The sequence below is a fragment of the Staurois parvus genome, unplaced genomic scaffold, assembly GCF_062004578.1.
Source record: "Staurois parvus isolate SC_StPar_1 unplaced genomic scaffold, SC_StPar_1.0 ptg000686l, whole genome shotgun sequence".
NCBI lineage: Eukaryota > Metazoa > Chordata > Amphibia > Anura > Ranidae > Staurois > Staurois parvus.
The window spans coordinates 2,044,704-2,067,663 of NW_028318482.1; positions in this window are offsets into that span (position 1 = coordinate 2,044,704).

The window sequence follows — 22,960 nt, forward strand, 5'->3', positions numbered from 1 at the left end:
GTCCCGCATTTGTTTTACGGTTGCGGCCTGGTCCTATTCACTTTTGCTGGGTACCTCCACCAAACACAACCTGTTGTATAATTTTGCTGAACCACACTCTGCCTGCAGCTGTGTGCATGGCTGCTGTTAGAAATCACGGGGCCTTATACAGCCTACCTGATAGGGCCCCCCAGATGCACTGCAGATGAATGAACAAGAAGCAGTTTACTGTGCTGCAGTTATGAATGAAACAGTGAGTGATCCGTACTGATCACTCACTGTGTTCATTCAAAAAAGAAAGGGGCCAGTAAATTATATAGTTACCGGCCCCTTCATTTGCGGTGCATTCTAAATCTATCCTCCTGTGTCTCCATAGTAGCCAATGGGAGGGAAAGCAGAGAAACCAGCAGCTGCAGGGGAGGGGGGCACAAGGGGGGTCTGGACAACAGGAGGAAGGGGATCCTGGACAGACAGGGCGATTGGTTTGGTGAGAGTACAAATACTGGAACTAATACCCCTGTGTGGGTTTCCTTGCAGCAGCTGAAATCCGGTGGAAGGAAGATGAGAAGAGAGAGTCACACAGAGGGATCAGTTCTAGTAATTGTGCTCTTGCCGAACCAATCACCCTCCCTTCCAGGATTCTTGCTTGTCAACTGCCCAGACCCCCTGTTGAACTGACGGAGCCTGGGCCCCATACAAGAGGCCCAGCTGTACCCCCTTATCAGCAGCCCTGCCTCTGTGTACTAACATGGCCAGCTGGACAGTCAGAGGCAATAAAACCTTGGCTCAGCATCTATTTTTACCGTCCCTTAATGTGGTTGTAAACGTCAGACATGAACTATGAACAAAGCATATTCCTCTATACCAGCCTTCCTCAGCCTTTTCTATACTGAGGACCCCCTGAAATAACTCTCCAGTCTCAGGGAACCCCAGCTAAAAATGACTAAATCTTTAACTCATGATACATTAGTGTGATGGTCAGTGGGAAGAATGTTCCTTAAACTGGAAGCCATTGGGAAAAATTACCCTCTTACAGATAGCTAAAAAAATCAGAGAGGCAGAAATTGCTCATTGCTTAAGGAATTCCTAGCAACCTTCGGAAGAACCTTAAGGTTCCATGCTCTATACTGTGTACTTGTCTCAATACAGAGCACTTAGTGTCATTTATGTCTGCTGCTTCTTTCCTCTGCTATCAGCATGAGTCACTTCTTATCAAGTTTTCCTGACACCAAGAGAAAAATGGTGACAGGAGAGGGACCTGCAGCAGATTGACAGCCTCAGCTCTGTTCCTGTGAGCTGTGTGAAGAGGGGTGTGTCCCTCCCCTCCAATCAGCTCTTAGCTCTCCTCCCTGAGCACTGCAGAGTATAATTTCAGCTCTCCTCCCCTTCTTTTCTGAACTCCCAGACAAATCATATAAATTCAGCATCTTAAATGGGAGAGAAGAGAAGACTACAGATAGACAGGTACAACTTATGTTGGAGGATTTGTTTCATCTCTGTGTATCACCTGAGGCCAGTCTCTTCATTGGGTATATCTAAGGATTTACAACCTTTTTAACAGAGAAGTTTAATCTGCTTACAATTTGCCTTCTCTGGTCCTCCCCCGTCTCAACATGCTAGTGACATGTTTAAACCTTTCCATTTTCATTACATACCTAATTTTGGACCCAGTGGGGTTTATTTACTTAAGCTGGAGAGTCCAAAATCAGACTCCCTTCTGCATAGAAACCAATCAGCTTCTAACCTCAGCTTGTTCAATGAAGCTTTGGCAATGAAACCTGGAAGCTGATTGGTTTCTATGCAGAAGGGAGTCTGATTTTGGACTCTCCAGCTTTAGTAAATAAACCCCAGTGTGTCCTCACTGGGTCTCTGTGCTTCTCAATTAAATGCAAGCAGATCATGGCTGGTGGGAGGGACCATCAGGGAGTTGTACATAGATTCCTCAAAACTTCACAGTACTTCTCTCAAGAGGCCTTAGCACTGATGCAAGTACTGGTTCATGGGAGGAGTTATGCAAATATCAGAATGCCTTCATGGGTAGGTGTCGGTCTTTAGGAGTAGGCATTCCTAGGCAGGCTGGATTTACATGCGGACCACCCTCAATAACACCCATATATATATATATATATATATATATATAAAGTTGTACCTCCAAGATTGGGAGAACTGTGACTCAATGAATGAGTGTAGGCCAGGGACAGTGAGACTGGGGAGGAAAGTATTAGATGATGCTGGACATCCTCTAGCCAGGAAATACAGCAACCTGTACAACTGTGCTTTAACATGATGGCCACTGACCCTTCAAAATCCTAATCATCATCAATAATCACTTATCCTTCTATGATCTCCAGGCTAGTGACTGAACACACATCAACACACTGTGCAGTTTAGCAGCCCAACCAGCGGGTTGAACAAAAAACGAAAAGACTCAATTTCCCCCTCCACACAATTGATTTTGATGGGGGAATCCTTCCCTCTGAGTCATTGTATTCTGAAATTGGGGGAGACTTCCCCCCCATCAGAATACACTGATCAGTGCTGCTGGCTATAGCCCGTGGTGCTGATTGAGCGGGGAAAATCTGACAGTGTGGTTGTACAGAAGTAGATCAATTTCTATATAACCATCCTGCCCGTACTGGAACACAATTTGCTCAGTCCCTGCTGAACCAGCTGAATTCCAATCCACGTATGGCCAGCTTTTAGTCACATGATCCAGGCACCCCTGCCAGACAACATAGCCAGACCATTGATTCCCCCCACTGCAATGACACATCTTGTTCAAGAACAACCCCCTCTCCTTCAGCCTGCTTATTGGACAATGAAGGAGCAGCAGCACCACAAATCCTGGAGTCCAGTTTTAAAGTGTTACTAAACCCACAGCAGTATAATCAGTCTTTATATGCAGGAAAGCATGCTTGTTATACTCACTGTGGAACCTAAGGAGTTAATCCTCCACACTGTGTAAAAAGGATGTTTGATCCTGTCTTCTCTTTTCCTCCCCGTCTTCTACTGTCTCCAATTCATCTCTTGATAGTATAGAGCTCTAGGAGACACTCTGCACATGCTCAGTTTGTTGTGTATTGCTAGAGAGGTTTTTTTTCTTTTTTTGGGGGGGGGGTGCATGTGATCAGCACAGGGCCAATCAGCACTGTTCAGACAGTGGGTCAGGGGTTTGCAGCCTCATAGGACAGTCAGAGGATAATGAAAACTCCTCCTACAAGCTTTAACCAGTGCTCGGACGGAGACTGGTAGATATCACAAGACTGCTATATACTACTGTTGAGAAAAGATATTTAGCAGTTTATATTTATGAAAATAATTGCATTTCCATGTTCTGTGTACTGTGTACTGTGGGAGACCAGATATAGTGAATGCAGGGTCCTGGGTTTAGCAACACTTTAAATTACATTTCTGGTACAATGCACAGCAAAGGAAATTTTTTTCTTAATTTTTTTCCTAATTCAACAGTAAAAATACTAACAAACAAGACTAGCTTGATTAATAACTTTCCCTCAATGTATCCCGTTTCTTCTGTTCTTGTCGTCGACTTCCCTTTTGCACATCCCTCCAGACACTTCAGGAAGGTATGTGCTATACAGTCATGATGTAGCTTGGCTGGCCTTGGACCAGATATGAAGAAACAACACAGCAGTTCATTTATATTTTTATCACGGAAGCTCATTCATTCCCAAACAAAATAATATAAACCTTTCATTGCATTGAATTTCACAATTTCTAACATTTAACCTCTTTTTCCCTTTATAAAAATACAATTCTAAACAAAGCCGCAGCTGCAAAAATATTTACGTCTGCATTATTCATAACCCAGCCAAAATGAAATAATGTTCCTTTTATTCTCCGCCATTAATTATTTTGCATCCTTCTGTTCCTATAAAATTTTTAACCAGTTATCACAGGATAAGAGGGGACTTTAAAGTCATTTCCTCTGGGACTTTTTTCCTGTATTCTCCAATTACAGGGCGTCCTGGAGCCATCCATGTGAATGTGCGATGTTCTATGTCTATAGTGAAGGCTGGCACAGACCTTAGAGAGTACACCAGTCACTGCTGCTGTATGAAGTAAATGCATATTTAATGCCGGATGATAAATCTGCTGAAAATAATCAAACAGATTTACTAATGGAATCTCACATATAGGTCATAGAATAATAATACAATGGCAGCCGGGAAAAGTTCAAATTGGTCAGCAGCAGACATGGATTTACGTCAACGCATGCTGAGGTCTAAGGTTACAGTATGCAGGGGACAGCAAATTTTTTTTATAGGGATGCTGTAGTCTTTATTTATTTATTTATTTTTTGTGCGTGTGATCAGATTCATTTTAATAGGCTTCTCAGGATTGCTTAGTGTAGTAATAAACCCAAAATCAAACATTTATTATTTTGCAGCTTACCAGTTCTTAGATGTAGTGGCTGCAGGGGCGGACTGACCATTTGGAAACTCGGGCACTGCCCGAGGGCCTGGGGTCAGTAGGGCCCCATGAGATGCTCCTGATACCTTTTTCATAGGCTTTTTTGAGTTTGGGCAAGGACACAGGGGCCCCATGATCCCCTATTGCCCGGGGGCCCCATGAGTTGTCAGTCCACCCGTGAGTGGCTGCTTAGTTTTCTTTTTCAGGCTTTCTTTCTTTTATTTTCATTTGGTGGTCTTTCCAGTAAGTCTGTTATTTTACAGCAGAACAAGATACCCTGTAATACCTTTATCCCAAAAGAAAAAAAATCTGTTGTCACAGATTATAAAGTGTTAGCTGGAATTTGGCTTCAATTTGTTAATGTACCTAAATCTGCTAGTACATCTAACACTCCCCTTCCCCTAGACTTGCAATGCTGATTTCTAATGGTGCCCCTGGTGCTTCTTCATTGGGAAGGGGGACAGGTAATACAGGAAGCCAGATCACCAGGTGAAAACAAAGGGAAAGAAGCCTAAAAAAGAAAACTAATGCAGCCACCACATTTAATGAATATATTCTGATAAACTATATTATATTTTAGGTTTTGGGTTTAACTACCTTTGGCCCGACCACCCACAATGTACTGCGGAGGGTGGCAGGACCAGCGATGTACCCGTACATCACTGTTTACTTCCTAGTTTGGACAGCACATGCGCGTGACCCACCCACTTTCATTTGCTGTAGAAGATGCATGTCAGCAGGTCTCAGCCAGTGATTTTGGCCGGGACTCTGCAGATCTACATATATATACATATATATATATATATATATGGATATATAATCATAATTTATTTGTGCTATGGGGGATAATAGAGCCCAGGGACCTGACACAGGCATTCATCAGGGGTTCTGACTATGCTTGCTCTCTTTCTGTTCCACTCCGCCATTCATAAAAGCTGTATTATAGCTTCCATCAATGAAAAGCTCTCTTAGAATGGAGGATGGGAGGATAAATGAAAGTTCCACCTCCTTCATTCATAGGTTGCTTTATATTGAAATAAATTGTAGTACAGTTTCTATGAATGGAGGAGGGGGCAGAAAGGGCAGACATAGTTGGCACTTTTAATGAGTGTCAGTGATACGTCCCTTGGCTCTATTAACTACCACAGCAGTGGAAGATTATGGCTGGGGATATGGGAGGGTTACAGAGGACTTCAAATATGACAGCGGGCACCAGCACAAGGCACACTACAAAATGTACAGTACAACATGGTGTCATTAGCATACATCCTAACTACTTGGTCTACCACTGAAGCCACATAAAAGAAAAAAAATTGAACTGCTTCTACCTCCTTCAGTGCAGGTACCTAGGGGACCTATGGCCAGGCCTAGGCACTTCCACATCTGGTCTGAAGGAGGGTACACACACATGTTTGTAGGTATCAGAAAGGTGGGCAAACTGGGGAACCACAAAAAATGTAAGGTATGATGCGGTACCAAAGCATTCCTCTTTAGCAACCTTACTTTGCTTTTCATGGTATGTGCCTGGTGTATATTAAAATGACCTAAAAAGACTCTAGGGTAGCAATGATCCTGAAGTGTTGGTACTTGGCAGTGCCTCTATGTACTTGTGTTAGTCTTCAATTAATCCTTGTGGAGCCCTCAGATTCTAGGTTTAGGCTGTTCAAAAGACCTTGACTTCTGCAAAAGTCATGATTAAGTCCTGCCCCCTCTTATACACTAAGCCCCACCCTCATGGAACTAGGATCAATTCGAAAAATAATACAGGTACTATGCACCTACCACAAGTTTCCTGCATTTCAGCATTATTGTTATTTTAAAAAGATTTTCTTCCAATCTCTCCCAGGGACCACTAGAGAATAAAAGCGGTCTGCATGTCCCTGTTGGATTTACACGCCTGTGTCAGACTAATGTGTAAATTTATCTAACAAAGAGAATCACATTGTTGCACCCTGCGCAGGTCTGTTTATCATGATTGGGTACAAAACAAAATATTTACATGTCGCTATTTGTTTGGAACATTATTTCCTGTACTACTTAGCAGAATAAATTGCTCTGAAAGTACAATTTAAACAATATCACACTGCCGAAAACATTTTCCCGGACTCATTTTGCTGCATTTAGCTTGTTACTTAAATTCCCAGAGTGGATCAAGATCTTGGAAAGCTGATAATTTCATTCATTCATCATATTCTGTGCTTAAACATTTGTCTCTAAACTAGAAAAAAAAAAACGAGCAATCCATAATAATAGGCACCCCAGGGGTTTAAATGTATGAAATCGCGTGCTTACTGCAAGAGACCTGACATTTTTATTTTAAACATGTCATGTATGCAGAAAATAAAAAAGGTCAAATTAATAAAATCAAGGAAGCTGTATACACCAGAAAGTATAAATTAGCATACATGATCAGCATGCCGTATGACGAGGAAACAAACATGATTGGTCGGTTGGATAAAAAAAAAAAAAAGAATAAAAACAGGCTTGACTTGGAAAGGAAATGTTTGCTTTCTTATTAGCTACTCCTGCATACATGAACCAGGCCAATTTCATGTGTTACTGAGCTGACCTAGAACACAGGCTTGGCAAAAATACTTGTCTGAACCCTGGTGCTCCATCGCTGCTCACTGGTTCATGAATAAGACCAAATGCTGGGTCCCGAACAGTCATGCTTATGACCCATTACCTTGTAGCCAACACTGAGCAGCAGGAAACCAGAGGGGGAATGTGATGGACTGCATGGTAACCCACTTGAGTGCCTCCGTCAGAGAACTGCTTCCTTGCCACTGGGACACAGGACCAACGTATTATAGCTAAGGATTGCACCCAAGTATAGCAATCGTGCACACAGAGATGGACGTGGCCCTCCATTTTGTTAAGAATTTTCCATGTTGTACCATCTCTCACTCCCAAAGCAGGCTTCCTCCTCCAATCATCCCCTCTTCCTCTCTCTTGAGTGACATGTGGTCGGAGTGATGACAGAGGTCACAGGCAACCAAAGCACAGCAGGAGAGCTCCAGAGCTATAGAACCCCCAACAGAGCTGGGGTCTAGCTGTCGGGTAGCTGTGCAATCTGGGATATCGTAAAAGCGTAAACCAAGTCCTTCACGGGAGTTAAAAGACATTCCAGAGAAGGCATAAAACAAGACACCACATTCAACATCCATTTTCCCCTATGATTTCATATCTTGGAATATGAGTGACTTGCATAAAAACCAGGCATATCGTCAGATTGGTTAAGTTAATACAAACAGTTTGGTATATTACATTCCCCAGCTGGCATATATAGGAGGGCAGGAAAGTATATCTCCTGAACCATTCAAGTGTATATTACATGTTTCATCTTTAACCATTCCGCAGATGCTGCTGAGTATTAATATACTAGTGCCCAGGCTGGCAAATGCCCCGAGAATGAGTTATGAATCATAACAGCAGCTATGAGAGTTTCTAGTCATAACTTAAGTCTCCACCTACACCTCCCTCCCCAAAAGGAGACGATTGGTTTACTGCTCCAGGGAGGCACCCGGTGGAGATACTAGAAAAGATGAACTGAGTTAAGGGGTAAGAAGAGAAGAGTCTCCTGTCTTAACATCGAAACTGACAGTGAGAGATAAATCCTTTTGACTTAAGAAACTTGAAGCTGCTTACGCCAAGGCTGACTGGCAAGTACTTTAACCCTCTAAATTCCTGTTCTCTCTTTGCTATGCTGTTATTCTCTGAATATATATATATATATATATATATATATATATATATATATGCTACATCTTTTTCTGTAAATATTTTTTTATTGCATTATTGCACCCTTTTGATCTTTTAGTAATAAATCTTACTTTCTGAAAGTGTTGAACTGTTTCTAACGCCTTTAATGCAAACTACGAATTCCTGCCGCTGAAGAGCGCTACTGTGTGTGTTTAACCCTCTGTATAACCTGTCTGCGGTGACAGTGGTATACAGACGATTATTTCAACCATCATAGTGTTATTGCTGATATTGTCGAGTTTCCTCTTTCTCTGTACAAAAAGGAGGTGGTGGCGGTGTGAAGGGTTAGTTGCGTAATTAACCTGACCCAGTAACAATCGTGCTCAGGCTGCAGGTACATCGATTGTAGTCCATTAACTGTAAAATCATTCTGCAGGGTGCAGCTGGGCGTGGCATTGTTACGCACGTGACATTGCAGTTTTACATTGGCTAGTCCTTCGGTCACGAGTTTGGTGTGAAGGGCTGGGATCTGACGTTGCGATCGTCACAACATCGACGCTTCTATGGCTTCCCCCTGCCCTGCGCTCTACGGCAGTCCAATTTTGCTCCATGGCTTACAAGTGTGGGACTTGGTACGTTACTCCAGTGGCCTGATGTCACCTTTATTGGCTTTGCTCCCAATTACTAACAACCCTCTCTTCCCACCGGGTTTAGATCAACCAAGGGTGTTTTCTTGGTGGGTGGCCAATGGTTTTTCGCAGGTGCGACACTTTTTGACTTCTCGGTCCTTCTCTACCTGGAATTCTCTTCGGGAGTCACGGAATGTCCCTCCGGTGGAATTTTTTCGTTACCTTCAATTGCGGCATTGGCTGATCTCACTGCGGGGCACTTCCGCTTTCCCGTACCACAAATCTGCCTTTGAACTGCTTTGCCAACAGCGTCCCGGACCTTATTTCCCTTCTTTATTCAGCTTTGAACATACGCACGACACATACTTCTCTTTCATATGTTGTTCAGTGGGAGCGCAACCTGGGAGCAGTTGTGGATCTGGAGGACTGGAATAGGGCCTGGTTGCTTATAGCTAAAGGTTCATTTAATACGACCACGCTGGAGATGGCATACAAAGTATTGTTTCATTGGTATTGGGTTCCGGCTCGTTTGGCCCAGGCGAACCCTGCCTGCAGTGATCAATGCTTTCGGGGTTGTGACCATTGTGGTGATGTATTGCATATCTGGTGGTCATGCCCGAGACGGTTTCGTTTTTGGTCTCGTGTTTTTGGCCTCCTTTTCACCTTGTTCCATCTCTCCTTACGCCGGGATGCTCGGTATGCTTTGCTTCATTGTCCCATACCGGGCCTCTTGGCTCATCAGCAGAAATTCCTATTTGTTTTTGTCGGCCACTAGAATAATTGCCCAGGCATGGAAGAGCCCGTTTGTCCCTCTTCAGGGGATGCGGGACCGTATGACCACTATGATGCTCAGTGAACAGATGTCAAGTATCTGCAACGACTCCCAACAAAAATTCTTGAAAATATGGGAGCTGTGGTTGCAATATGCCTTTCCCACGCTCCCCCCGGCTAGTCTGGGTATGTGATGTTGTTCGTTATTGGCGTTCTCGAACCCCTGCTCTTGGTTTTGTTGTCTTTTTTCTTTTGTACTCCTCCTTCCTTTTTTTTTTTTGTTTTTAATGTGGCAGTGGATAGCTGCCTTTAGTTTGAGTTACTGTCAGTGTTATACTAATGTTTTTGCCATTTAAGTGCCATTGATAGCCCCTGCGTGGGCGCACCTTTTGCTCTGTTGATGTTAGAGCACTGTTTTTTCTAATTTTTTATGTGCAATTGATAGCCCCTGCGTGGGGATGATTTGTTGCTCCTTTGTTAAACTGTTTAAAATTTAATAAAAACCATTTAAATATAAAAGAGGTATAGACTCCAGAGAAAGGGATATCATATTACCCCGGTACAAATCATTAGTAAGACCTCATATGGAATATGCACTTCAGTTTTGGGCACCAATTCACGAAAAGAACATTGGGAACTGGAGAAAGTGCAGAGAGGGGCAACCAAACTGATAAGAGGCATGGAGGAGCTCAGCTATGAGGAAAGATTAGAGGAACTGAATTTATTCTCTCTTGATAAGAGGAGATATGATTAACATGTATAATACATCAGTGGTTCATATAGTGAACTTGATGTAGAGCTATTCACCCTGAGGTCATCACAGAGGAAAAGGGGCACTCTTTACATCTGGAGGAAAAGAAATTTAATCTCCAAACACAGAAAGGTTTCTTCACAGCAAGAGCTGTGAAAATGTGGAATAGACTCCCTCAAGAGTTGGTTCTGGCCAGCTCAGTGGATTGCTTTAAAAAAGACCTGGATTATTTCCTAGATACACAGAATATTATTATACAGTATTTATATAGCGCTAAAAGGTTTGCTCAGCTCTGTACATTAAAGTGGGGGACAGTACATGAGACAATACAATACACGAGGGGGTCAAGGACCCTGCTCTTTCGAGCTTACAATCTAGGAGGGAGGGGATAGTGGTACAGGAGGAAGTGGCTGTGGGGGATGGCGTGATAGGAGGAGATCGGCTGTTAGGTGAGGACGGGGTAGGCTTCCCTGAAGAGATGGGTTTTCAGGATGCGCCTAAAGGTGAGGAGGGTAGGTGACAGTCTGATGGATTGGGGTAGTGAGTTTCAGAGGATGGGGGAAGTCCTGGAGAAGTCCTGCAGTCGGGCGTGGGAGGTGGAGACCAGGGAGCTAGAAAGTAGGAGGTCTTGTGAGGAGTGAAGATTACGGGTAGGGTGGTATTTGTGTATCAGGTCGGTGAGGTAGTTTGGGGCAGCGTTATGAATGGCTTTGTATGTCTGTGTTAGTAATTTGAATGTAATGCGTTGGGCAATCGGGAGCCAGTGGAGGGAATGACAGAGGGGGGTGGCAGATGTGGAGCGGTTGGTAAGGTGGATGAGTCTGTCCGCTGAGTTCAGGATAGACTGAAGCGGGGATAGTCTGCGACGAGGTAGGCCGGTGAGAAGTGAGTTGCAGTAGTACAGACGTGAGATAAGGGAGTGAACAAGTAGTTTAGTAGTGTCTGGGGTTAGGAACGTACGTATTTTGGAGATGTTGCGGAGGTGGAGCCTGCATGAGTTTGCCAACGATTGGACATGGGGTTGGAAGGACAGGTTTGAGTCTAGAGTGACACCTAGGACTTTGGCTTGTGGGGTGGGACTGATGGTGGCATTGTTGGTCATGATAGAGAGGGTGGGGGGGCACAGGCTGGGGGGAAAATCAGGAGCTCGGTTTTGGAAAGGTTCAATTTGAGGAAATGGAGAGACATCCAGTCTGATATGTCGTTCAGTAGGTGGGTGATACTGGCGGAGACTGAAGGGGTGAGGCGAGGGGTGGAGAGGTAAAATTTGCGTGTCATCGGCGTAGAGGTGATAGTTGAAGCCATGGGGATGTATCAGTTTGCCGAGGGAGGAGGTGTAGATGGAGAAGAGAAGGGGCCCGAGGACCGAGCCGAGGGGGACCCCAACAGAGAGGGGAGAAAGGGGGCGGTGGTAGCGTTATAGGTAACGCTGAAGGAGCGTTGGGATAGATAGGAGGAGAGCCAGGAGAGAACGGAGTCTCTGATGCCGAGGGAGTGTAGTTTGTTAAGGAGGAGGGGTTGGTCGACTGTGTCGAAGGCCACGGAAAGGTCGAGGAGTAAGAGGACTGAGTAGTGGCCATTAGCTTTGGCGGTTAGCAGGTCATTAGTGATTTTGAGTAGGGCGGTTTCGGTGGAGTGTAGGGGACAGAAGCCAGACTGTAGTGGATCAAGGAGGTTGTTGTCAGTGAGGTGGGTGCATAGGCGATTGTAGACTAAGCGCTCAAGGAGCTTGGAAGTAAATGACAGCAGGGAGATGGGTCTAAGGTTGTTCAGGTCGGTGGGGTCCAGGGAGGGTTTTTTGAGTATGGGGGTGATGTGTGCGTGCTTTAGGGGGGAGGGGAATGTGATACTGGATACTAACATTTATAGGTAAAGTTGATCCAGGGAATATCCGATTGCCTCTCGGGGGATCAGGAAGGAATTTTTTCCCCTGCAGGAGCAAATTGGATCATGCTTTGCTGGGTTTATTTCCTTCCTCTGGAAAAACTGTTGGTGTAGGATTATAACTATATTTTTTATATGGTTGAACTGGATGGATTTTTGTCTTTTTTTCAGCTAGACTAACTATGTAACTAGACATAATTAAACTATTTTTTTGCCGCCACCACCACTCCTCCTCCTCTGCCTGACAGCATTAAATATATTCACTGTACTGAATGATGTGAGACGGACGAATAGAATGTCCTCAAATTTTCTCTGCAAATCTTTAGTTTCCATGGAAAAGGCTTTTTTTCTATTTAAAAAGATTCTTCTAAAAAAATACTTTGGCAAAAACATATCATGGAAATGTCACATCATGCGTCAAGATGATCGATGAACAAATATTTCGGAAGTGACAGGTTCCCTTTAACTTGGAATAATTGGCAGTGTGTACTGATGGGAGTCAAGATAACGCAGGTGCCTGTCTCAGCCTTATCCAACAATGAAATATTGTCCTTAATACCTTCTAGGTTTGCTTATATGGTAAACATGGCTATTGAAAGAAATCATTTTTACATGTAATGAGTTGCTGCTTTCATTTCCAGCCAAAGTAGGTTTGATTGTTTCCAATTAAAGCTCAGAGGGGTGCAGTGCGCGAAGCATCAGCTTTTCATGTTAAACCTGGACCTACTACTGAGCGTTGTCAGTCTATTGTATCACCGACAACCAAATGCTGGAACGTCAGACACATGTTAAATATTTATTTAGTTCACCTTTATATCAGCCCTTCTTACATATACAGTGGATATAAAAAGTCTACACACCCCTGTTAAAATGTGAGATTTCTGTGATGTAAAAAATTAGACAAAGATAAATCATTTCAGAACTTTTTCCACCTTTAATGTGACCTATAAACTGTACAACTCAATTGAAAAACAAACTGAAATCTTTTGGGGGGGGGGAAGTAAACATAAAAAACTAAAATAATGCGGTTGCATAAGTGTGCACACCCTATTATACCTAGGGATGTAGCTGTGTTCAGAATTAAGCAATCACATTCAAAATCATGTTAAATAGGAGTCAGTACACACCTGCCATTATTTAAAGTGCCTCTGATTAATTCAAATAAAGTTCAGCTGTTCAAGTAGGTCTTTCTTGACATTTTCTTAGTCGCATCCTACAGCAAAAGCCATGGTCTGCAGAGAGCTTCCAGAGCATCAGAGGGATCTCATTGTTAAAAGGTATCAGTCGGGGGAAGGGTACAAAAGAATTTCCAAGGCATTAGATATACCATGGCACACAGTGAAGACAGTCATCAAGTGGAGAAAATATGGCGCAACAGTGACATTACCAAGAACTGGACATTTCTCCAAAATTGATGAAAAGACGAGAAGAAAACTGGTCTGGGGCTAAGAGGCCTACAGCAAAATTAAAGGAGCCTCAGGAATATCTGGCAAGTACTGGCTGTGTGGTAAATGTGACAACAATCTCCCGGATTCTTCATATGTCTGGGCTATGGGGTAGAGTGGCAAGACAGAAGCGTTTTCTTACAAAGAAAAACATCCAAGTTCAGCTAAATTTTGCAAAAACACATCTGAAGTCTCCAAAAAGCATGTGGGAAAATGTGTTATGGTCTGATGAAACCAAGCTTGAACGTTTTGGTCATAATTCCAAAAGATATATTTTGCTCAAAAACAACACTGCACATCACCAAAAGAACACCATACCCACAGTGAAGCATGGTGGTGGCAGCATCATGCTTTGGGGCTGTTTTTCTTCAGCTGAAACTGGGACCTTAGTCAAGGTAGAGGGAATTATGAACAGTTCCAGATACCAGTCAATATTGTCACAAAACCTTCATGTTTCTGCTAAAAAAGATGAACATGAGAGGAACTTCATCTTTCAGCATGACAATGACCTAAAGCATACTTCCAAAACAGAGGAATGGTTTCACCAGAAGAAGATGAAAGTTTTGGAATGGCCCAGCCAGAGCCCAGACCTGAATCCGATCGATGGGGTGATCTGAAGAGGGCTGTGCACAGGAGATGCCCTCACAATCTGCCCTCGCAGAAACGGATCAAATGCAAACTGCATAGGCGTGAACCTAGCCTTAGGGAATTACCACCATAAAACTGCCATTAGGGCGGAATTGAATTCCCCTGCTTACCTTATGCAGGCCATAGATAGGGAGAAAAAACGGCAGATTTTTCTTTTAAAAAACGAAAATTCGGTCGTTCAAGCGGCCGACGTTACCATCAATGGTAAAAAAAATCGGCCGATTTTCATCCCTTCTACAGCTGGCTAAAAGTGTCCCTGCAGAGAGCTCCGCTATTTCTGACAGTTCTCTGACAGTTCCTTCACATTTACAGCGGTTGAAACATTGTATCTATTTGTTTCCATTTAGGATACAGATGTTTTTATTCGGAAACAAATAGATACAATGTTTCAACCGCTGTAAATGTCAAAGAACTGTCAGAGAACTGTCAGAAATAGCGGAGCTCTCTGCAGAGATACTTTTTGCTGGACTGGAATTCTTCTTATTTTCATCCTACTTCTTCTTCTTCTTCTTCATCCTCATCCTCTTCTTCTTCATCATCCTCATCCTCTTCTTCTTCTTCTTCATCCTCATCCTCTTCTTCTTCTTCTTCTTCATCCTCATCCTCTTCTTCTTCTTCTTCATCTTCTTCTTCATCCTCATCCTCTTCTTCTTCTTCTTCTTCATCTTCTTCTTCATCCTCATCCTCTTCTTCTTCTTCTTCATCCTCATCCTCTTCTTCTTCTTCATCCTCATCCTCTTCTTCTTCCTCATCCTCATCCTCTTCTTCTTCATCATCCTCATCCTCTTCTTCATCATCATCCTCATCCTCTTCTTCTTCTTCATCCTCATCTTCTTCTTCTTCATCCTCTTCTTCATCCTCATCCTCTTCTTCTTCATCATCCTCATCCTCTTCTTCTTCTTCATCCTCTTCTTCTTCTTCATCCTCTTCTTCATCCTCTTCCTCTTCTTCTTTTTCTTCTTTTTGTCTTCCTCTTGCAGGTCACTGCTCATGCGCAGATTTTTTATCGGTAAAAAATCGGCCGATTTGCCCACCAATTGCCGCGAAAATCGGCCGATCGGCAAAATCGGCCGATTTTTTTCCAACTTTACCGAAAAACAAAAACGGCCAAAATACCGAAAAACGGCCGACCAAATCGCCCACTAACGATCCGAAAATCGGCCGATTTTATTTTCGGCCGACAAATCGGCCGATTTTCGACCCATCTATGGCCTGCATTAGGCTTGGTGCTCCAGGTATTTTCCATATGTTTGCAGGAATGGTCAGGCCTTTCTACTCGGGATGTGTCCAGTTTGTAAAGAAAACACACTGTTATGGTACACAGAAAAGACATGTACTGTAGTTCACATCTGTGCATTTTGAGCCACTGCATTTTTTGGGACTTTTTTTTCCCCACAGCAGATTGCATTTTGCATGTATTAGACTTCAATAGACCTGCACCAAAAATGCCAGTGTTGCGTTTTTGATGTGTTTTTTTTTTTCTTAGGCTAGGTTCCCATCTATGCAGGTTACGGTTTTTGATGCATTTTGCATTATTTTTTTTTTGTTACGAGGAAAGTATAATAGCTCTGTTCATGTACTGCAAATTTAATGCTAGTTGAGTGCCAGAGAGTGTAAAGTCACACTACATGAGCAGAACTGTCATACTTTCCTATTAGCCAAAAACAAAAATACAAAATGCATCAAAAACCGTAACCTACATAGATGTGGACATAGCCTAAGAAACTGTTGCTAGGGTGGCAACAAATTCTTAAAGAATGTAATAATAAAGGTCAACTCCATGTCCGCTGAGGTCTAACATGTATGGAATATGTATACTTACATTGGTCCAACATAAAATAAAAACAATACCTGGAGTTCAACATTATAAATAACCAAAAACAGAAATAATGTAATAAAAGATGATCTGATATACAGTTAGTAATATAATAAAAAACTGTCACAGATCTGCAAGATGGTACTTGTAGTTCCATGACTTTATCTTGCAGGATTCTGCTGTTTCCTGGTATCCCACAAAAGTTCAAAGCAGGTGCGGACTGACCATTTGGAAACTCAGGCATTGCCCGGGGTCAGTAGGGGGCCCCATGAGATGCCCCTGGTATTTTTTTCATAGGCTTTTTTGAGTTTGGGCAAAGACACAGGGGCCCCATGATCCCTTATTGTCCGAGGGCCCCCATGAGTTGTCAGTCCGCCCCTGGTTCAAAGACTCATTATCCACCGGCTGTTGATGCAACATTACACATGTTAACGCACCAGAAAGAAGTCTATGTTAAGTGTTTAACTACTTGATCTCCGGAAGATTTTACCTCCTTCATGACCAGGGCATTTTTTGCTATTCAGCTACTCAGCACTGTGCTATTTTAACTGGCAATCGCTCGGTCATGTAACACTGTACCAAAATGAAATTTAGATCATTTTTTTCACACAAATAGAGCTTTCTTTTGAGGGTATTTAATCATCAGTGGGTTTTTCTTTTTCTGTTTTTTACTATTTAAACAAAAAAATACTGAACATTTTGAAAAAAAAACACGTTTTCATAGTTTCTGGTATAAAATTTTGCAAACAATCTTTCTTCATAGATTTAGGCAAAAATGTATTGTGCTACATTTCTTTGGTAAAAATAACCCAAATCTGTGTTTATTATTTAGTCTGTGTGCATGTTTTAGAGTGTACAAACTGTAGCCCTACCCTCTTGAGGGGCGCAGAGTTTTTGGGTCCCCCTTAAGCTCTGCACAGCCTGGCAACATGCATTTTCCACACTCTCATCTACAGTCAGTAAATAGTCCATCAGCTTGTTTTTTTGTTGTTTATTAGGGGTTAACAACTTGGATGGGATCTAAGGGTATATGGGATGCCCAAAGGAACTGAACAACTTGGAGGACAGCTTCTAGACAAAAATGTCAAGAATCCATCAAAAATCACAAAAGAACAAATGGGTCCTACCTCTCTGCTGCTTCAAGAGTGGCACTTCCCTTCTGACAAATTAGCACACAGTCTTTGAAAGGAGCACTTGGTCCCCTTAAATGAACCTCCTCCAACCCCTGATGAAAATCTCCTCTTCCACCTGGCTGTCTTGAGAGTATCCCAGGACAAGAGATTCAGAGACACACAAATGTAGTCCCAGGGAGAGCTAGTTGGGCATTGCACCTGACCACTAGCGTTGCCATCTCATCCCTTTAGAACTGAACACATAGTAATTACACAGGTTCTGAGGCTAATTTCATGCAGATAAGGCACTAAGGTGTCCTTTTATGACACAGAGAATAGCTGCGATTCAACGGATCTCAGCTATTCTCTGGTCATTCACAGTTTATGACACTCAGGAGATCATGTCAGCCCTTCACTGGAGATCTGTGTTCTCCCTCCAGATTCTCCAGCCCAGAGCTGGAGAATCGGAGGGACCGCAAACTAAGCAGAGATAATTTACCTCTGTTTAGTAAACTGATCTTTTACTGTATTCTCGCGAGATTATAGTAAAATCGGCCGTTTTCCAGAGTTTGTAGACCGTTCTCCAGCGTTTGGAGACCGTTCTCCCTTCGTTCGGAGAACTGCTTCATAAACTGCATTCACAGGAGAACTGTGTTCTCCGAGAATGCTGGAAAACTGAGCAGCGATCTATTACTGCTGGTTCATAAACGGACACCTAAGTGAGTTTAATTGCCACCTTAATCAGCCGCAGAACCTTTGTAATTAATATGTGTAGAAGTACTCACACTGTCCTGTGCTTGTAGCTTTAAGGGCCAGTTCACACTACATGCGTTTCAGTTGCATTTTTTCTGCATCCAAAACACACATAAAGTAGGTTATATAGTGTCAATGTCATAGTTCACATCACTGCTTGCTGTTTCAGTGCGTTCCAGTTGCAGAAAAAAATAGTAGGATAGGCTGCATTTTTTCTGCCCTGAACTGTACTGGAACATGGTAAAACGCATCAAAAACACATCAGAATGCACCAAACCGCACAAGTCCCTATTTAAATTGAAGAAAAAGAGAGAGAGAAAATTAACCGGAAAGTATCATAAACTGGAAAGTATCGCACCAGAAGACTTAAAAAACGCATCAATTATGCACCAAAAAAACACAAATGTGGAAACATATCAAGAACACATCTGGATTGCGTTTCTGTGGTGTGAACTGGTCCTTAGGGTTGAAGCTACTTTCAGGCCTTAAACTGGGCTGGCTCCTTCCCTGCTTACAGGCTGTTTTTCCCTGGTAGACTGTGAGACAGTGAAGGTCCTTCTTTCCAGCTTCAGCCTGTAGGCAGACTTACTCCCAGGCTCCACGCCTACAGCACTTTTTCATTCCATCTTCCACCCGACTCCCCTGCTGACCAGGCTATCTCATATTTAAGGGCTGACCTAACCACCATGCCAGGCCACCTGCCTGGGAATAGGCCAGATTCCCCTAAGTATTCAGATCAGCCCCTCCTCACCCCCACCCACTGCTTCTAGAAACTTCCCCAAGTTTCTAGAGCAGGGGGAGGTGTCAGAGAACTGACCTGCAGAGCCCTCCAGCCTTAACCTGAAGTACTCCCAGGCTGCTCATACCCAGGCTTCTAGCAAGCCTCTAACTGTACAAAAAGAAAAACCTGTTTACCCTGGAGGGTGTTACAAAACTATGATATATATGCAGTATATTTGAAAATGGATCAATTCTGATGTGCTGATGGACATTTCTGATTTCTAGAGGCTCTAAAATGCCAGGACAGTACCAATACCCTCCAAATGACACCTTTTTGGAAAGTAGACAGTCTGGGGTATTTAGTAAGAGGCATAGTGAGTTTTTTTTTATTTTTTTTACATACCATCACCAGTACAGTACAGTGTCATCATATGACTGGTATGGTGGTGATCAGGGATACCAACTGGTGACAGTATGTAAATAAATAATTAAATACATTTTTTATTCGATTTTTTCATGTTTTTTTTTCCTTTTTCAAATTTTTTTTCTTTTTTTACTTTTTTTTAGATACTATCATCAAAGTAGTTCAGTGTCACCATTGTAACACTGTACTACTCTTGGGGGGGTGATCAGGGATTTTTTTTTTTTTTACACTGTGATTGCTTGTTACAGTAATGATTATTGTAATAGCAATCATTTGAACTGTCATGAATGGCTTTTGTTTACTATTGTGATGCTGTGATGGCCCACGGCTATCACATGGTACTGGTACGTTGCAGTGCCTGGGGAAGCCACTGGCCAGCAGCAAAATTACTGTTGGCCAGTCAGCAAGTGGTCAAAGGGAAGTGTGGGAATAAAAAAAATAATAAATAATAAATACTCACCCATGTAAATACAGCATTGATTCTATTGGAAGCTGTCCCCTGCCAGTTTTAAGACCAAGAAGTGAGCGATCAAAGATCACTGATTGGTCAGTTCTTGGGTCTGCTCTGAGCAAAGAGAATTGACTGTCAGTCACCAGCTCTCTGCTCTGCCCCCCCAGCACTCACTGGAGTCCTGGGCTGTAGAGAAGGCAGGAGCAGCTGGCTCGGGATTTCAGTGGCATGCTGAGAGGATGAGCCAGCTGCCTGTCAGGGATCTAGGCGGATCTCAACATTATTGTTGGGATCCCAGCAGAGTCTGGACCAGCTCTGTGACTTCAGCTGACAGCAGGCTTTTTCACTGGAGTTCAGAACTAAGTGTAAAAACAGAAAATAGGGAGGGTGAGAGATAGTCAATCCTGGATAGTCATAGGTGGATGAGTATGCCAAAAAGTACTATTGTTTGTCATGGGATGAGAACCAAGAGGAACTCACACTGGTGTGTATGATTGGAGGCTACTGTCAGACTAGTGCTTTTTGGCATACTTAACCACTTAAGATTATCCAGGACTGACTATCCATTAGAACCCATGATATAACGGTCTGGTTGGAAGTTTTGGTATATTGCCTGTTACTTTACTTACTTAATGTGAGTGTATTTATATCTTTTTATTTAATAAACAATACTACACTCAGAGTAGATCACTCTCCCTTTGTTTTTTGAACTGTACTTTAACATCCACTGATGAGACCATCCACCAGGACCAGCTCCCTCTCCACCCTCCATACATCTCCATTGGGAACTATCAGAAGGACGCCACCTGCTGGGCACATTAAGTAATGCCTGTGTTACACTAGTGTTATGCTACCTTCACAAGAGTGCATCTCTTAATTTGTTTGGTCATACTTCTCCTTTAAGTAAGTGTTCTTTTCTCACTGTTGGATTCCACAGATAGTTGTTTATCCTGAGTTCTGGAGAAATCATCAGATGAACATGATAATATTGTATGAAACACCTGCACTTAGGTATTACAAGCCAGAAAAGGAGCAGCTAACATAATCAATAGGCAAACATTTAGATATAAAACTGTCAGCGTAGTGCTTAAATTGATCATGCAGTAACTATTATTTACAACCAATCACCCACCAAAGTTGAGAAATTAGATAAAAATGACATAATTACCATATACAAAAGTCCACATAATCTGGACATGCTTTTGCTTTAAGTGAAGCCGGAGACCAAAAGGATAGAGAAAGTCCTTGACCTTCCACCCAATCACACAGCCTCTTACCAGAGATTGTGACCATCCAAAGGATTGGTCAAATAGCACAGTTATCAGGCTTGGCTGATGTACCAAGGGCTGGCAGATCCCGCAGAAAATCCAGACAGTATACAGGATATATTCCAAATCTCCTAGATTGTAAGCTCCAAGGAGCAGGGCCCTCCTATCCCTCTTGTATTGAACTGTATTGTTGCTGTGTTGTCTCCCGTTATATTGTAAAACGCTGAGCAAACTGTTGGCGCTTTATAAATCCTGTATAATAATAATAATAATATAGCTCTCAGATGGCAGAGGACTCTCCACACAATGGAAAGAGTAACCGCTCATAGTGCAATATGTGAAAAATACACTTCATTTATTTAAAGTGTTGCACTTACAATTAACCAGTTCCCTGCCACCTTATAGCAGAACTACTGTTACAGGGTGGCAGGGCTGCGCAAAATCACATATATATACGTGAGTTTGCATTTCCAGGTAGGGAGTGTGCGCACACGCCGCCTTACCCTTGCCGCCATTGGCGGCTACAGCTGTTGACCACCGGGTCCCAGCGGGAGATTCCCCACTGGCCCCCAGTGATCGTGGAGGAACAGTGTGTAATTAACACAGATCTCTCCCCTGTCAGCACTGTTCGGCATCACTTAAAGCACCAGCATTTCCAGATTATATGGACTTTTTATATGTTAATTTGTGTCATTTGTATCTAATGTCTCACCTTTGGTGGGTGATTGGTTGTAAACAATAGTTTTTTTGCATTATCAATGTAAGCACTACACTGACAGTTTTCTATCTAATAGATGAACATGATAACCCTCAGCACACTTAGTGATGGCCCCGGCTGTAGGACAGTCCTGGGAAATAACAGCTGGAATATTTCAACTGTGTGGTCATCAAAACGGAAGAGAGAAGGGAAAGATTTAATTTGTTAGCAACCAAACAAAACTGAAATATTGTTATTGGGTGGAATCAATCTTTAACTTGAGTTGGAAGGGGGGGGGGGTAAGACTCACTTTTCACACATCATTAGTAGAACAGTTTTTAAAAGGACCGGTGACAGCAGTAAACGACAGGAAGTGGCCTACATTGTACAGAAAGCCCTACTTCAATCTCTTATTATAAATTCATGCTACACAGTGAAATGGATAAATCATATACGCGTTTCCTAATGGTTTAAATGTATCTTCCGAATGCCGGAGGTGTCCTTGGGGCATTCGGGACTGTTCACATCTACTGCACTGCTGCTCCTGTAGCACCAGTGCCATCTAGTGGACTTGTATTGAAAAAGATTTTCTCACACTTCTAATGATTCATAAAAGGCCAATGTGATTATTGTCTGAATTTTGTAATCATATTTCTGTTATTTTAGGGAAATGTGTACTGAGAAAACGCGCAAGCTGATACGGTTAAACTCAATAATAATAATAGTAGTACTAATAATAGTTTCCCGACTGTTATGTTAATCTAAAGGCTTTAGTACTTTATGAGACACAAGTTTTGTTGGGAATTCTGACTTTCCACTGATTTCACTTGCTGCTTGCTTGTGCCAAATCAGGGGACTTTTAGTGACACTAAACAATATCCTTATTCTCCAAAAAATAATCCATACATTCCCACTACTTAATGCCCTTGTGATCTGATTTTCATTAAATTGATTGTTTTTGTGGTTTCTTCCATCCTTGTAAATATCCACTGTGAGCTCCCAAACCACTCATGTTCCACCTCTCATCCATTAGTTATTTTTTTTCATCAAAGTATGTAGGCATAAGACACACCCATTTGTATGAGGCCCACAAGAAAATAATAAATAAAAAACAATTAGTTAAACTCACAACTGCAAACTTTTTACTATTATTTTTCCTTTATACTGGTTTTAAAAGGAATATATTCAGTATAAAAGGAATATAATCTTGGGAGTGAGTAAAAAAGGGTGGCTAAGTTCTGAAATATGGAGGGACCACGGAGAATGAATGTAGCCACCCTCTAACAGAAAGTTGGATTGCAGCGGAAATAAAAGGAATTTGGGTATTTGGACTACAAACAATTTCCCCTCCCTTTATCACCATTACAAAAGGGGAGATGTTTTGTAAGTCACAGAAGATAACTGCGGCAGTGGATAATATTGAGATTTTAGATCCGCACACAGTACATATATAGACACTGGAATTCTTACAGCAACAAT